At 42.4% G+C, this 17,313-nt stretch overlaps 1 protein-coding gene across 1 annotated transcript in view; it reads right to left on the reverse strand.

The window, feature by feature from the left end:
- The window catches only part of LOC119647649 (titin-like), a 448,809-nt gene that overhangs the window by 205,610 nt on the left and 225,886 nt on the right, over positions 1 to 17,313 (reverse strand).

The following is a 17,313-nucleotide window of genomic DNA, read 5'->3' on the forward strand; positions in this document are numbered from 1 at the left end:
ACTCCTGCATCTCTTCCCCCTAGACCTCCACATTAAATAAACTGCAGCGTGCAGTGCCGTCAGACTACGTGAGTCCTAGATGAAGTACCTCGGGAAATCTGGGCATTCCCCACGGTCTATGCCACACACAAGCTGAACTTCACGAGAAACTTTCCTGTGGACTTTCCAACCAGGGCAAAGTGGAAGACCGGTAGTGTGTTGCAGGGTTATGATTCAGTATTCTTTACCGATGGATCAAAGATGGCCTGTGGAGTTGACGCGGGGCACATAGCGTATTCGAGTCGTGTGGTCTCCCAGGTTTCGCCTGTGTTTTTTATGCGGAAGTACTGGCGATATTGCAAGTCTGTTGATGGCTGGAGCGAGATTCGAGCCCCAAGCGTAACATAGCCATTCTGAGCGACAGCCAAGCGGACATTAAGGCCTTGTGCTTAGCAACGACGTCTTCCAGGCCGGTGGGGCAATGCAGAGATGCGCTGAATCGTCTGGGCGGCACGCTCAAGGTCACCCTCCTTTGGGTTCCTGGGCATAGGAACATAGAGGGGAATGAGCGAGCTGACGGTTTGGCTAGGATCGGGTCTGCTCTTGACAGCCCTTCGATGAATACAGTCGGTGTTTCGCTGTCGGCTGTCAGGGGCGGAGTCTACTCACACTACCTAGCGGCGGCGGATCTTAGAGGGGGAAGGCATACGAGGTGTGCCAAGTCAAGGAGAATTTGGCCGGCTTATAACAGATTACGGCGGTGTGTACGGGGCACTGGCCCATAGGGGACCATGCCGCCAGGGACGGTAGCTCAATTTTTGAAAATTGTTCTAGGAGTGGAGGTCATATAAAGAATCAGTTCCCTCAACATGTATTTCGCCATTGATATATCATAATACAACCTTTGGTAAATGTGCAGTTAGAACTAGCAATATTCGGAAATATTTCCCAAAATTGCTATATTTTCCCCCTCTGAGACCGTGAAGAATACTATTCTGCATATATTATACTTTAATTCCGAACATCTGCTTGCATATTTTTCAAAATTTCGGCAATATTCATTAAACGCAAATAATTATTCGTATGTCAGCAATGAGGATTGCAGCGAAAAATAATTCGTGTGGGCCGGAAATCATCATTCCGAGAAAATACTATTTTTCATATTACAAAATTAAACCTACCGAATTGGTTTAATCTATTTATTTTAAATATACGATCAAAAGTCTGAACAAAAAAAAGATTGTAAATTGATAAATTCCAATCATTTGAGTTTTGCGCATAATTTTATGAATGATTTCGCGGAAAATGAACAATCATTTTTGAATTTATTTTTTTTATCTTATCCTCATTATGGGAATTAAAATAACTTATAAAGTGGAGCAGTTGCCAAGAATGTTGTCGCCAAAATTTAGATAGAGGAAATGAGAAATAGATCAACTTTTTTCTGCAAAATTTGTTTTTAATACAGTTTTGTTATGTATATTATGTTAGTGCTAATAATAGAAAAAATATATATGTATATTCAATGTTTTTTGATGATCTTTTCAGAGGTTTCGCAGTACTTTTTTCAATTTAGCTATAATTTCCGGAAGTACTGTTTTATTATTTTTCTTATCTTATTAGTGACATTTCAATCTAATTTATTTAAATAATTTGGAGCTTTCCAAGTTCAAATATTTAATTTTTATTTTTTATTATTGGATTTTGGTTATTTAAATATTAAAAAAATGCGAATATGTATCCTTACAAAAACAGATTATTTTCCAGTCAGATATAAGTAAAATATTACTCATTTTTCGGGTGTTTACAATTTTCGTTTATTTACTGGTAGCGGAATATCCTTCTACGATCTCATCACATTCTTTCACCACTATTTTCTTCTGGTTGATATATGTACCCTGTGACCCTCTTTCCCCTATATTTTCTTTTAGTTGATACAAAGGGGGAGACATAGACTGAACATGTTAACACTCCCTGGCTATAGTCGATTACTGTTAATGTTCCCCATATTGGAGCCAAAAGCAAGGGAACAACATTAATGACTCAATGGAAAATTGCAACGACAAATAAATTAAGAAATATTACTGCAATGCTAATTTCGTCTTTAACAAAATTTCACAACATTTCGAAAGATTCAACATCTCCAAAGATGTTTTCGGGTAGGAGGATATTATTCCATCTGGGTCAAATTATATATTTATATTTTTTAACATTTGTCATACATGAAACGGGAAAAAAAACATTTACATATTTTACGGGAAGATTGTTTTCCCGCGACATGGAAAAACAAATTTATTTGTTTTCAGAGTGGATATTTATTCGTCTTTTATAGTACAGTCTAACTTTTGAAATCTTTGAAGAATGATGACATTCTTCTCGAAATTGAATCTATTAAAAACAATTTTTTTGGATGTAAAAGCCTATAATCGAATATATTCGATTTTTCTCACAGGAATTAAACTATGATGCTTTCAAATATATCAAAGAGGCTTCACTGCAAGCAAATCAGCAACAGATCAGATTTCTGTCCGGCAAGGGGTGGAAAAACTGTTGGAAAGTGGACATCAGTTGCACCATCTTTTCATATACTTTAAAGCCGCTTATGATAGCATAGCCAGGGTAGAATTGTACACGTCCATCAGAGAATTTCGTATCTCGACAAAATAGATAAGACTGACTAGGCTGACCCTGACCAATGAGCGAGGCCAAATAAAAGCAGCAGGATCACTCTCGACATCACTCGACATTAACAACGACCTAAGACAAGGGGATGCCCTATCAAGCGTCCTCTTTAACGTGGCCCTCGAGAAAGTGATCCGTGATGCTGAGGTAAATGCAAGAGGTACGATCCTCTTTAAGTTCACCCTGGCCTATGCTGACGATATCGACATCATGGGAAGAACCACCCGAGACGTACAAACTGCCTTCATCCAGATCGAGCAGGCGGCACTTGGTGCGAGATCTTGGGCTGCACATCAATGAAGGCAAGACAAAATGTGTGGTGGGAACGTCAGCACCAAATACCAACCAACCAACTACATCGAACCGCACTGGTCAAACGGGAAGAATAAAGATAGGAGACTACAACTTTGAGACCGTTGATAATTTCTCCTATCTAAGGTCGAAAATCACAACCGATAACAGCTACGACGATGAAATCCGTGCACGGTTGTTGTTAGCCAACAGAGCCTATTTCAGCTTGCAAAAACTGTTCCGCTCGAAACGTCTCGCCATAGGGTCAAAGCTCTTACTGTACAAGACAATGATCTTGCCAGTCCTCGTGTATTTCTCGGAGACTTGGGTTCTTAGCAAGAAAAATTGCGAACTCTTGGCGCATTCGAGAGAAAAGTCCTCCGAAGAATTTTTGGCTTCCTACATAAGGATGGATGATTCTTTCTGGAGTTCCTTATTAAGGCAGGCCTAGACCGGATACCAGTTGTTGCACGGTTGATGATGATCATTGCAACGGCAGGGAGGGTGCAGAAACCCCTCAAATAGTCACACTCAAAACGGATACCTTTTTCGGTTTCGGATCCCCAAGATTTCCGTACGAGTGAAAGCAGCAGATCTGGAGTAACTTCAGGTGCAGCGATAAGTAACTATGCGAGGAGGACATCAAACGCAACCTCTGTACTCGGTTGGAGTGCATTGATGGTCGGAATGATTTCTCTTCTGCTTGGAGGAACAGTCTGTATTTTCATGCTATGCTGACTAGTCATTTCATCCACAAGAGGAGGAACTTCACCGGATGTGATACACTTAAGGACCGTGTTGAAGTGTTCTTTCCACTTCCTCAGTAGCTCGTCATTGAAGTCGACCGTTGACATCTTTCACAGGACCATAGAAGCTCTTTCGTGATGCGGTATACACTTCTGAAAACATTGTGAGCTGCAGTAGCTTCTGCTACCCTGACCAGCGCAATAGCCAGTTCTTTCTTGTCACGGCGTACACTACCCTTAATTTCTCGGGATGTTGTTTGATTTTAGAGTTCAAACGTGTGAGACCCGCTACCGCTCGCAATGGTCAATAGAGCCTTTAATCCCTTACGTTCATCGATGTACTTTCACGATTCCGCAGTCAGCCAGATCTTTCGACGCCCCTACGGTACGTGGCCGACCACCTGTGTAGCATCCGCGAAAAGGGTATTTTCAATGGCAGTGTATTGCTCATCGATATTCTCAGACAGATTACTCAGTATGTCTGCCATCCGATCAGCAAGATAGCTCTTCCGCTGTCGAACGAGAAGTCTAGGATGCAACACGAAAGTGAACGTAAGCGACCGATAGAGGGTGATCCCTTTCGAGGCCGATGTTAGCGTCGCTCTTGTAACGCACGTCCAGGGGACAACTCCTAAATCTATTGTTAACCGCAAAAGGGCAAATCTTCTTGTTCGTACGATGCTGGTCAATTGGAATCCATCTGACTTTATGGCAGGCTCTGTGCTCGAATAATGTGTCACCAATGACGAGGCGGTGGAACTTGCAGAAATCCACAAACCTCCCACCATTATCGTTACGGTAGCCAAGATCGTGTTTCCCCATCACGTGTCCGCACAAGGTGTTGTCAGAACCCACCTTGGCATTGCGATCGACCATCATGAAGCAATGTAACGAATGATATCGGGGAAAGCAACAGCACCTGATGACATGGCATCTGAGCTCTAGAAACCGAAGAGCAGGGACCCAACACCGTGGCTCAGTGAATTCTTCAATCGGGCTATTCATGAAGGTAGAACACGATCTGGCTGTCAAGGAAGGTAGTCCAGCAGAATGTTCAAACTGCCGTCCGATCCGATTGCTATCCTACATCATGAAGATTTTTGAACTCATTCTTGACAACCGTATTTGTATTCTGCAATATACGCTGCGCGGTTGTTATTGGATAAAACCCCTAGAATCATTTTCCTGTCCATTTGGATCTGGAGAAAGCATTCGACCATGTACCGCAGGAACACATATTTGCTCTGCGGCATCGCAAAGCCCTAGGGGAATTCTTTTTTTGCGTTAAATTGTTCTCCTGCGAAACAAAAAGTAAAATCCAAAACGTGTCTCTGTAGGTATTCATGAAGGAAGCGTCCTTTCGCCACTCCCCTTTGTTCTTTTGATTGCGCCCATAGTCACACGGGACATCCAACGTCCAGGGCCTTACACACTGTTCTATGCAGGTTATGGCTTTCTAGTGTCTTATAACCAAGCTGATCTCGAGAAACTTGTTCAAAAATCATACCATGATTGCCTTATGCAACACCATCTCAGACTGAATCTAAATAAAATTTTTGACGACCGGTCCAAATGAAAGAGGCACCATCACTGTCAGTGGCAATGACTTGCCCAGAACTGACTGCTTTAAATATCTCGGGTCAATGTTATTAGCCAGTGGTGACTTCTGAGAATGGGTTCGTTAAATAAATTATCACTTTCCACCCTTCCCACTCCCCGCATTTTTAACAAATCTCAAAACAAATACCCCAAATGACTATATTTGGTGACAAACATTTTTACACCCTCATTTTATATGTATGGGGACTCCCTCCCTAAATCTCAACGTAGAAGGATATCACTCACCGCATGTCTGGGCGTTCACTGTTCCCACCTTCTCACCAAATTTCATGTCAATCGGTATAGCCGTTTCTGAGAAAAGTGCGTGTGACAGACAGACAGACAGATCTTGTTCACAATGCAGGGGGGCGAGGTCTAAAGCTGATAGCCGGTGACTTTAATGCGTCGGCTATCGAGTGCGGCAGCAAAGAGACTAACACTTAGATGGTTCTGGCCAACGAAGGCGATGTAAACACTTATCGAAAAGGGGAAATTGGTTCAATTTTTGATCTGACTTTTCTCATGTCCTGGCAAGTTAGCACCAGTCAATTACCTTTGAACTAAAGACGGAGCCACAAGGCATCAAATCCGCACCCCGAAAACTGAAATCTAAAAGAACACCAGGATGGTCTGCAAAATCGATAGATGAGGAAACATTCATGGAAGTGTAGCTAGGCCTGCCTAGCAAAGTAGGCACCTCCATGGATATAGCTCTCCATGTTATATAAAGCATCTCTAAGGCATGTAACGCGTCAATGCCTAGGAGATGCTCAGTAAAGCCCCAGGTCAGGACGACATACCAAAGAAGGCCCTCAAACTTGCCGCCAAATGTAGACGCGGAGCTGTTCCAAACGTGTATGTCCGAGGGTATCTTTCCTGCACGTTGGAAGCGGCAGAAGCTGGTGCTGGTGCCTAAGGCTGGCAAACCGCCAGGGGAACCGTCTTCCTATAGACCCATATGTCTTCTAGACACTATAGGCAAAATGTTGGAACGAATTTTTTATAATAGATTACTCCCAGTCATCGAGTGCCAAGGAGGCCTTTCAGATAGGCAGTATGGGTTCCGTAAAGCCAGATCAACCATTGATGCCATCAAAATGGTTACTGGCTTGGCCGAAAATGCAATTCATGGAAGGGGTTGTACCAGCAAATATTGTGTAGGGGTGACCCTGGATGTGAGGAATGCATTCAGCTTGGCCAATTGGAACCTTATGCGAAAATCTCTAGCGACGATTGGTGTTCCCACCTACCTCGCCGCTATTATCGATAGCTACTTGCAAGAACGAATACTCTGGTATAATACCGATGATGGACCCAAGGAGTACGTCGTGTCCACGGGTGTCGCACAGGGCTCTGTACGGGCCCACTACTGTGGAGCATCATGTATAATGATGTACTCAATCTTCCGGTTCCGGAGGAGGCCACGGTGATGGGTTACGTCGATGATATATCATTGGTTGTGGTCGCAAAACATCTCGAGGACGCTGAGTTGCACTCAAGCGAAGCAATCAGTCTTGTTAAGGCTTGGTTAGAGAGTGCTGGACTGGCACCCGCGGAGGAAAACACGGAAGCGGTCCTCATCACTAAGCGCTGCAAAAGAAATAACTCTTGCATTAGAATGGGGACTCGTATCATCACTTTAAAGCCGGCCATCAAATATTTGGGGGTGATTATAGACGGAAAACTCAATTTTAAGCAGCATATAGAGCATACTTGCGAAAAAACATCCAACACGTGTATGGTTCTGGCAAGGATGATGCCGAACGTAGGAGGACTGCGGCATACTTGCAGGCTGCTCACAGCAAGGCTGGTGATTTCTATCATGCTGTGTGCAGTTTCAGTTTGGGGAAACGCGCTGCAGGTTTTAGACAATGTATATAAATTGAGTACGGTTTACAGAAGAACAGCCTTAAGGATGTGTTCTGCTTTCAGGACCGTCTCAGATGATGCAGCGTTCGTCATCTTTGGAATGATGCCGATTGACATCCTGGCAACCGAAATGATGAACATTTATAACACCAGGCCCATCTCTCTCTTATCGCAGCTGAAAAACGCTGAAAAGGAGAGAGAGATGGCAACAGTGATGCGACCAGTCAGAAAAGGGTCGTTGGACTTACAGGTTGATCCCTTCCATCGGGGAGTGGTTGGAGAGAAAGCATGGGATATCAATTATAATCTCACGCAGTTTTTTACCTGTACAGGTTTAAATTGGACACCTTACCTAATTGTCTAAACTGCGATGGGATCCCAGAGGATCTAGCGCACGTAATCTTCCAATGTCCTACGTTCGTGGAAGAAAGGAAGAACCTAGAGGAAACTCTAGGTGAAGTGCTATCACCGGAAAATATTGTCGGGAGAATGGTAGCTTGCCAGGAAGACTAATTCAGGATAAACTGCGAAAAGCAGAAGAAGCGAGGAAGGCGCGATTACGAACCACGCGGAAACACGGAAGGAGACCTAACTAAAGTAAGCTAACTCCGCCCCGTGATGTAATTCCTAAAGGTGGTTCCACGGGGTAGGGGTGGAGTTGGGATTGGTTTTAGTGGGTAAATATCCCGCACTCTGGCGTGCCCAGGCTAGAGTTGAAGATTTCCACCTCCTTACAAAAAAAAAGAAAAAGACAGACAGAGAGACAGACATTGAACCCATTTTAATAAGGTTTTGTTTTACACAAAACTTTAAAAATGGAAGCAATATTATTTTTGATAGTTTACTTTTATGAAAAATCTTATAGCGACGATTTATGGTATCAAAAGAGCAATTTTTGTTTCCCAATTAAATATTAAATATTTATTTATAACCAGCTGGCATCCCAAAGTGCCTCGCATACTTCGAACTTTGATACATTAGTTCGTGATCAATAATTCGAAAGCTATTCCCTGCTAACAAAGACGTTTTAAACCAGCTCTCTATGTACATATTTCAGAATGACAAATTAGATAATTTAAAACAAAAAGCTTAAATGATTCATGACAACAAAATGTCTAGCCAATCCCGTGACACACTGTGAAAATGTGCGAACTGTTCATGTAGAATAGCATAAAATTGAGGTGGCTTTCACTTAAATGCCAGTGAACGCCGCATAATAACAAGGTACTCCAAGGAAAGCAACATATGCTCGAAAATATTTAAGAATTTTTTTACGTAAAACGAAATCAATCTTTCAAGCTAGCCCAGAAATTCCACTAATTACATCATTTACTTTACGGTAAAATGGTGAAAATTAATATGAGCATGAAAATAGATTATTAAAAATAATATTTCTTCCATTTTTCATGCGTAATTACCATTTTCTGAATTAACGAGAAAAATATTTGCTAAAGGCTTGGAAAGTTATTGAAAGTATATCCCAGATATAGAGGAACGAGTTATACAACTGGTTCAGGGCATTTGGTTTTCGTTATTGAAAACCAGGATACCATAACTAATATATAAATTTCCATTCTAGAACCACTCAGATAGATGTATCTAATTCATGGTTATGATGATTGATTTATTTTAAATAAAGTGCGCATAGGTGTTTAAGGTATTTCCGTGGTAGATAATGGTAGAATGTTATAGACGAATTGTGATTATTATATTTATGGATATCTCTGTGATTTTAAGGTTTATTGGGAATAAAATTTAAGGCATGGCCTTTAAGATATATTTTTCAAGAAATTAACTTTGATTTCGAGATTGTATATCCAAATTGTTTAAAGTTATTCAATACTTGGAATGTTCATATCAAAGAATCAAAGTTTAAATTAAATTTATTGATACTTAATTGCAAGTATTTCGATTTCAAAGCAATAGTGTTAATTCTTTTTCAAATAAAATGTTTCAATGAATCTTCTTATAAAATTCTTGTGGTAAATATTTAGAATTATAAATGCAGATCTTTTACGCAATTATAAATTCCTTAAAGTTGAACGCAATAACTTCTTGTTGAGACAAAACAGCGTTCAAGAGTTATTTTTAATTGTAAACATGAAAAAATAAAGTTATCTTTGGGATATTTGACAATTATCACGGATCTTCGAGCTTCCCAATTTAGAACACAAAAATGTCAATTTTAAAATGTTCATTTTATCTATAACAAGTGCTATTTTTAGTTCTATTTTTAACATATTAAAATCATAAAATTTAGGATTTGTACATTTTGAAATGTCACTCCTGATTTGCAAATTAGACCCAACGAATTTATAGTTCGCCACTTGCGCTCAACATAGTCGTTGACATGCAAAGGCTAAGAAATATCTTGCTTCGATGGCATTCAGATATAAACTAGGAAATGAAATTTATAATAATTTAATTGGTTTACCAGTGTTAAACCACTTGACAACATAGCATCTAAAATTAAAATTAATTTATCCATTTGGCAACAGAGCAATACTTTTCGCGCATGCTTTTTATAAAATTATTATTTTCGGATATTATCCCTACTTTTTTGAATGAGTTTGAAAACTTGGGGAAAATTTACGAAAATTTCCGATTTTTTTATTCTCAAAATGCAAGATCGCGGTGAGAGAATACAATGTCAGGGTTTTCTCTGTTGACTTATTGAAATAGACACTCATAGATATTTCAAATGCTAGTTTTCTTGGCACCAAATCATTTTCATCTACGTATCTTGTATGTGGTCAGCATGATAAAGCAGGAAGTAGGTGAGACATTCACCCTTCCTATTATTAAATTTGCGTTAGACATGCGCATTTCCTGCATTGCAAAGTATTTTATTGAGGGAGTCGCATGCGCATTGATTTGATGAAAATTCATTAATGAGATTATTTGGCAAATATGTTTCTCATGGTATATATTGGATTTAAAGCGAGAGTATATCTGGGAATGACTTTCTCATCAATACATACAGACATTGTTGGTAGTATTGATGTGTTGACAGAGAATTTGTAAACAAGCTGCGTGTGGTTGACATGAAGTTTGGCAAAAGTATAACACAAGCAGGCTGCCAATTTGAAAGCAAAAAGAAAGCAATTGAACCCTACTTCATTGGCGAATAAGATAAATAAAAACGTTCTAGAAATAAAATTAGATTAATAATATTACAGCGACCAGGAGGATTGCTCCGCTTGCTGCACCCGTTTCGCCACATGACCACTTCAGCAGGTTTGCATAGGTAGTAAAAGAAGTGGACTGAGGAAATGAATCTCTTCATCATCCGCTCCTACTACGAAATAGGGGTCGGGGGTACAACATCTTGCCGCCCCTTTTTGCACCAGAGATTCGCACACGTGACTGTGCAGCGGCACAATCCCGGCCATCATCAGGGAGCGTGTTCGATTTGAGGTCATTGCGGAAACTAGCGACCTAGAGTCGATAGGGGCAGAGGGCCGAGGCGGCATCAACAACACCACGCCGCACTGCTGGCAACCGTTTCAGTACTCGCTGAAGCACTCTTCTCCACCGTCCAGCTGAAGTCTCCGCTGAGGTTCGGGACGAATTCTCGGAAATCGATCCTTTGCATAGACTAGGTATTCCCAGGCTCTATGCATTTCCAGCAACTTCGAGAATTCTATCTCAAATCAATGATGAGATTGGATCTCGGCTGCTGATGATATGTCGCTGCTGCAACTACAATCACTGGTGCATCGTGCTGCAATTGCGGTTGTCAGATTGCAGGATCAAAAAATTCGCTTTCGCGCTATTAGTTTGAGTGACCGAAGAGATCCACCAAGGAAAATTCGTTTGGAACGTCGGCGGGATTCACTAAGGTAGGACATTGCTAGGTTGACTCAAATCAGCACTGGCAATGCCAGCAGACGGGTGAGAAATAAAGTGGAGAGGGTTTACAGGAACTATGCCATCCCCAGTGAAATATTCATAGTTGAAATTCTGGATACATTAAAGCGAAACTTTCGCCTGACATGACTTTTGCAGAAGTTACCGAAGAGGAGGTCCTACGAGTTATGAACAGCTCGAAGAACTAAAGGGGCACTAGTCTGGATCGGGTGCAGAATTTCTGGTATAATAAATTTACCATTGTACATAATCGGTTGGCACATAGCATAAATCAGGTCATTAGTCGGCTGGAGGAATTACTATCCTTCCTCATTGCGTGAATTACCTACCTTGTCCCAGAAAAGGACACGGTGCAGCACCCCGCAGACACAAGACCAAATTACTCGTTTACCAACCCTCTACAAATTCATAACGTCCATTATTAGTGGAAGATCAATGAGGACCTCGAGACAAACAACATTCTGCCTGAGGAGCAGAACGCCTGCCGAGTTGGGTCACGGAGTTGCAAAGAGCTACTCATTCTCGATTATGCTAAGGCTTCCGATAGTGTCCCGCATACCTGGCTGATCGATGTCCTACATCTGCATCACATTGTTCCGAAAATAATAAAGTTTTTGGGGGCAGTCATGGAAGGGTGGAATACCACCTTATCAGTGCCTTCATCTGAGGGTGCCAATACCTCAGAGTCTATCCATATAGACTAGAGTAGAGTATATTCATCTTCCAGGGGGACTCGTTGAGTCCCATTTGGTTTTGTATGGCACTGAACCCCCTTTCTTGGCAACTGAATGATGCTATAGGGCATGGTTTTGCAATAAAGTATGACCTATGGGCTAAGTGCGAACTGACACACTTGATGTACTTAGATGACATCAAGCTGTATGCTGGTACTGACGACCATCTCAGAAGTCTGCGAATAATAGACATGTTCAGCCGTGATATTCAAGTGTCGAATCCATACCATCCGCAAAGGTTATCACGAGCCGCATGCAGGACATAGCATTGGTGACCTTAACATCGAAGACAGACAAGTACCTAGGAATTCTGCAAGGAACCCATGCTCGAGTTGGTGATCTGAAGGATGCTCTGCTGTCTGAATTACTGCGACGTGTAAAGCTGATGCAGAAATCGCATTTCTCGAGGAACAATAAAATAAGCGTGTTGAATGTATTCGCTATTCCTTCACTGGCTTATGCATTCGGAATATTGCCATGGACGAAGACCGATCTGGAAAGCCTCCAGCGGCGGATACGGAGAACTATGTCGAAATTCCGAAAGTATCATCCAAAGTGTGCCGTGGAGCGAATGAAGCTGCCTCGTGACATCGAAGGTAGGGGCGTGGTTGACGTGGCGGCACAAAAACATCGCCAAGTCGACTCGCTGCGCGGTTATTTTTACAGCAAAGAGCAGGTGAGTCCCTTCCGGCCGGCTGTCTGTAAGGCAGACTGTCGGCTGACTCTGCATAACTTGAACGAACGATCTTTCAATCCTCTGAGTGGGGTGAAGTCGGACCAAGAGCGGATCGATGAATGGAAGTCGAAGACAATGCACGATAAACACGTGAATGGTCTTTGGCAGCCACTTGACGGTTTGCATTTGTCGAACAGATGGCTGTATACTGGGGGCTCTTTGCTGAGACGGAGGAGTTCATGTGTGCCATTCAGGATGGCGTGATCGCCATTCGAACTTTATAAAAAGCTCATCATGAAAGAATGGGTGGAGAAGGACCAGTGCAGAATGTGTGGTTCGGCGTTGCAGGCGTTGAACCATTTCGTTTCTGACTGTACTATAATGGCAGCGGTGCAATACCCGTACAAGAATAATTTTGTACGTAAGGTGATTCATCAAAACCTTGCATACAAGCATGGGCTGATCATGGGGACATGCCCGGTTTGTCGATATGAGTCGCAAGCAGTACTTGATAGTTCTGCTTACAGTATGCATTGGGACCGGCAAATTTTAACTGATCGTCACTTACCGCACGACAAGCCTGACGTGCTGTTAGTTGACAAGACGGGTCGCTCCAGCAACATCGAACGGAAATACGTGGCGAAGAAGATGAACTATGAGCCACTGGCTCGGGAAATCAAAGAAATTTGGCATCTCGAGCGGGTGTTTGTAGTTCCCATAATATTGTCCGCTACAGGTATTGTACCAAAATCCTTCACGACTTCCCTTGATGTCCTGGGGCTTTCGCACAGTCTGGTTCAAACCATGCGAAATTCGCCTTTCTGTATACGTGCTCGTTGTTGTGGAGAGTTCTCGACGGATTCTCCCACTGACCTACCATCGTTCACCACCACCTGCCCTCCTATCTTTTAAGTATGTAGAGTCGTCCAAGCCTAAATGCTTGGCACTTAGTGCTGGAATTAGGTAAAATCCAGCATCTGCCGAGATTGTGACAACTCGGATATAAAAGGTTAAAGTGGCAAATAGCCAAAATTTCCAGCAAGCAATGGGATGCTTGTGGGCTATGACTTTGTGTAAATTTAACTCCTGAAATGGGATGGAAAATATGTCAGAAATTAAGAAAAGAATGTCTTAGATATGAAAAGTTGAAAACCGGGAGCCAATTACTTTAGGAAAGAAAATAACTATATTTTCAACAATGGACAAATTAGCATGTCCTTATTTAAGAAAACCAAGCAGAACAGGCAGCATCATATAGAATTGTCAGCTACCAACCGCAACCCCTCTTTTTAAGGTTTTGTGCAAAGCAAAACCTTTTTTAAATCGGTTTACTGTCTGCCTGTCTGTCTGTCTATCATACGCATTTTTTTCAAAAGCTGTCATAACGATGGACATCAAATTTGGTAGGAACGTGGAATTCAAGAAAGGAGGTCTTCGTAAGTAAGGGTTGTAAAATCTGTTTTCACCGAATATAGTCATCTGTGGTATCACATGAAAGGTCTCCATCTGCACTTTTCAAAGCTGGTCCTAGTTCTAACAATTAATGCACAAGAGGGAGGGCAGGAGCTGGAAAATGGTCATTTCTTTCATGAACCCATTCTTAGAACTTACCCAACCGAAGAATTTGAAAAAAATCACGAAGCTGCCACTATCCCCTACCACTGCCACTATACGATGCCTAGCCTCTGAAATAACCACCATGACGATGGCTTATAAGAATTTTGTGGTCAATATCAGCCGGTGGATTGAAAGAAGACGTTTAGCTGAAGTGTGCTTGGCAGCCCACAGGACAGCAAATAGCAGTAGGTTACCGCTAGCCCTGCCTTCAGTTCGTTCAGAAATATGCAAAGTGAATGATAGAACAATCAGCTTTTAGCGCTGGTATTTGGAGGAGGTGGATGCATCCAACACGTTAATATAATCGAGCATTTATGGGATGATTTAAAAGAAATAACACGTGGTAGGAACCTCGTCGCTCCATCCAAGGTACAGGAGTTGGAAGAAGCCATTGAAGAATAATGCGAACCGGTTTCACTAGGAATCGTCAAGAGTTTAGTCGAGTTAATGAAGCATCAGATGGAAATTGTGATTCAGTAATAGGGAGGGACCCTTCGTTATTGATTGAGTAAAATAAAGGATTGCTTACAGTTTACATCCCATTTGTGCCTTGGGTCTACGAATTCAATTTTAAATGTTATCTTAAATGTTATCTCCAATAACCACTGCTTTAAACTTTAGGTCCGTCCCGGGAAGACCTTTCATATGTACTATACTCACATATATCTGATAAAACTAACTTTACAAATATGATAGATTGAGGAAAGAGCTTAATCATACATCTAGGAAAGAAGTGCCAAAGAACACACCTAGGAAAGAAGTGCCAAAGAAGTGACGGAGCCTCAAAGCTGGTGTTCACTTTGGGCCTCCGTCACTTCCAATAAATTTTTGACATTCTTGCGTCATTGATAACGATGATGTACGGCCAGGAGCAGAGGGATAAAGTTCCGAGTTTGCATTTTTTTCAGATAAAAATCCAGGATGGGGAGTAATCTCTTTCTCCCTGTCGTCAGGCCGTACAGATGGATAAAAAACTCCTGAAAATCGCCAATTGTCGTTATCTGCTTTGTGAAACTTCTATTATATGGGAACTGTAAGTATATGTATCCGTTTGTGATGAATAGATTTCGAAACTATTCAACCGATCGCCATGAAAATTGGTGAATATATGTATTTTTGCATGCATTTTTGGTCCCATCTACGTTGTTGTAGCTCGCCACTAGATGACAATACGACATATCAACTTCTACACGATTCACCAGACCGATGGTCGTGAAAATTGAAGTAAAGGTTAAATTTTCAACCCCATCTTCTTAGGGGGTGAGGATTTTATGCAGGAAGAGAGGAGCGGCCATTCCTTTAAGGATAACCTCCTTATGTATGCAAGAGGATTAGAAAAAGCCCATCCTCTCTAACGCCATTAGAAAATTGCGACAGCCACCTCAGCTTAAAAACAGCTCAAATCGGGGCTGTTTTCATGTTAAACAGGTAGGGTTTAATATTCAACTCCATTCGCCCCGACGAAAAGCAGAGTATAAATTCGGAAATAAGAGATCTTTTCTCTCAAAACCCGTAAAAAATCACAGCGCTCACCTGCACTTAAAAAAGCAATGGCGCTTGAAATGGGGCAAAGCCATGCGCCGGGTTCGGATAGCATCCCTAATAAAGCGCTGAAGCTGGCGGTGATTGGTTCATAAATATCTTCGAGCCGTGCATGGCGGAAGGCGTATTTCCTCCACAATGGAAAAGGCAAAAACTGATGTTGTTGCCCAAACCCGGCAAGCCACCGGGGGACCCATCATCCTATCGTCCTATGTGTTTGTTGGGGAAGATGTTTGAGCGCATAATTTACAATAGACTGGTCCCAATCGTGGAAGATGGGGATGGCCCCGAATGAACAATATGGGTTCCGGAAAGCTCGCTTAACTGTTGACGCGGTGCGGAGAGTGGTGGACCTGGCTCGAGAGGTAATGCTTTCTGGCAAGTGCTGTGCCGTGGTGACGAATGCATTCAACTCCGCCGACTGGGGCCACATTAAGGAGTCACTGGCCAGAATTAATGTACATGGTTACTTGGCTAAGCTAATCGAGAGTTCCCTGGAACGTGATGGGTAACGGGGTGCTCTTGCTCCTGTAGCAGAGGAGACCACGTTGCTCAGTTTTACAGATGACCTGGCCATAGTGGCCATGACTCCCGGAGGATGTGGAGGTTTACGCCACCGAGACGGTCATGGCTGTAAGGTCCTGGCTTAAGGGGGCCGAAAATGGCTGGAAAAGAAATTCTGCCTATCGTCTGATTGCGCATTTCGAACTAGTTCAGATAATGCGGTGTTCGTAATTGTAGGGGTGGTCCCTATTGACCTGTTAGCGAGGGAGATGTGATGCTTGTATGGACACAGGCACGCGGGTCCATCAGGAAGGGAAGCAGATCACTGGCGAATGGCAAGAGAGGAGTCGCAAAGATTCTGCCAACAACGGTGGGACGAGTCGTCGAAGGGTCGGTGCACATACAAGCTTATTCATGATATTAGGGAATGGTTTGACCGACGACACGGGAAGGTGAACTATTACCTCACGCAGTTTCTCATTGGACACGGTGGTTTCTACCGAACGTATCTGCATCGTATCGGTGTGGATTATTCCCCGAACTGGAGGACCTAGAGCATGTACTGTTTGAGTGTCCGAGATTCCGGGATTCCCTGGGATTTGGCGTGAGCCCCGAAACTTACTCCGGGAAATGCTCAGGTCGGGGGCAAACTGGAATACGGTCGTCCACACAATCGTGCGGGTACAAACCCAACTGCTGAAAGAAGCACGCGCAAGAATAGCGCAAAGTAAATGAGAGGCTGTACCCTAAAAACAGAATGGAGCTGCTGAAGGAATCAAAGAAGCGGAAGACTGCAGAGTTGGAAACTTGAAGGCCTCGGAAGGCAAGCCCACCTCGCGAAGTAATGCCTAAATGGTGGTCTCGTGGGGCAAAGACAGGAGAGAGGTGGGGGTGCATTTTTAGTGGGTGTGAATCCCATACTACATCCATGCCAGCTTTGACGTTCACACGGGAGAGCTGGAATTGATCTGTCTTTCTAAGATTTTTTAACATCTCCATGTTTTAAAAAAAAGTTTTAAGATAAATAAATTCAGGTAGCATTCTAAACGTAAATTTCATGCTATTTTTTATGTTCACAAACAATAAGTTCAGTTCCTTTGCCAACACATAAGTAAATTTTCCAAATATCTTTGAACACTGTTCTCCTTTTATGTACCAAAAAAAATGTATTAGGACCTATCTTTAGTTCCGTTCTTCCCTCTTT

The sequence above is a fragment of the Hermetia illucens genome, chromosome 2, assembly GCF_905115235.1.
Source record: "Hermetia illucens chromosome 2, iHerIll2.2.curated.20191125, whole genome shotgun sequence".
Classification (NCBI taxonomy): Eukaryota; Metazoa; Arthropoda; class Insecta; order Diptera; family Stratiomyidae; genus Hermetia; species Hermetia illucens.